The following is a 1,036-nucleotide window of genomic DNA, read 5'->3' as shown; positions in this document are numbered from 1 at the left end:
TGGGGCTCAGGTAGAAAGAGAACTGGATTGGGGTTCACCTGAGTTAAATTCAGTTGCTGCCTATGAGGTAGGCAATATAAAAAGATTTTGCTTATCTGAGGTCTTTGGACCTCAGCTTCCTTAGATACTGAATGAGAGTGTTGGAGTAATGACCTCCAGCTCTAAACCTCCACGATTCCATAACCTAGAAGGGCTTTGTGAGGATGACTTGGACAGAGAGGTTTCTTGGAAAGCTGTCAAAGGATGTTTGGACTAATATCTTCTATAGTTTCCTACATACATTCACTTTTAGCAAGGCAGAGGGATTCACAGTCATTCCATCCACATTAGGGATGTCCCAAAATATTTTAATATACCCCTCTGTGTGGGGGTGGATATGGTATGTGGTATAGGAGTAGGACTGGTATCTTACTGAAAAATTCACTTAAGATGACAAGAAAGCACAGCCTACCTCCCCTTCACCTTTTATATCTCCTTGATTTAAAGCTACACATGCAGCTGCTTAAGATCAAACCAAATAAAGGTCACTGGAAAACAATAAACCCTTTGAATTATTTTACTGGGTACATGGTTGAACCAGGGCTTTGAACTGATTCCTTCCGGTTCAACCCTTTGCTGAGAATCTGCATTTCTTACAAGTTCCCTGCTGAGAATTTACATTTCTTACAAGTTCCCTGCTGAGAATTTGCATTTCTTACAAGTTCCCTGTTGAGAATTTACATTTCTAACAAGTTCCCAGAAAGTTATACATAAGAATCACCTATGGGTCTTGTTAAACTGTAGATTCTGATTCAGTATATCTGGGGTGCAAATACAGGCTTAAGTCCCTGTGAGCCTCTGGTCACAACATTTTTGTCAATTGATTAATATATAACTTTATTTTATGTGTATTTCTTTTTAAAGAAAACTTATTTAATATATATTGTTGATTCATTAACTTTGAACTCACAAACAATAGCACTATAATTTAAGCCTAGATGCATATTTTTATGAACTTATTATAAGAAAGAATTTCTTAAGCAAGATAAACATCAAG

Source organism: Trichechus manatus, unplaced genomic scaffold, assembly GCF_000243295.1.
Source record: "Trichechus manatus latirostris isolate Lorelei unplaced genomic scaffold, TriManLat1.0 scaffold00063, whole genome shotgun sequence".
Taxonomy (NCBI): Eukaryota; Metazoa; Chordata; class Mammalia; order Sirenia; family Trichechidae; genus Trichechus; species Trichechus manatus.
Note: the sequence above shows the minus strand (reverse complement) of the source record.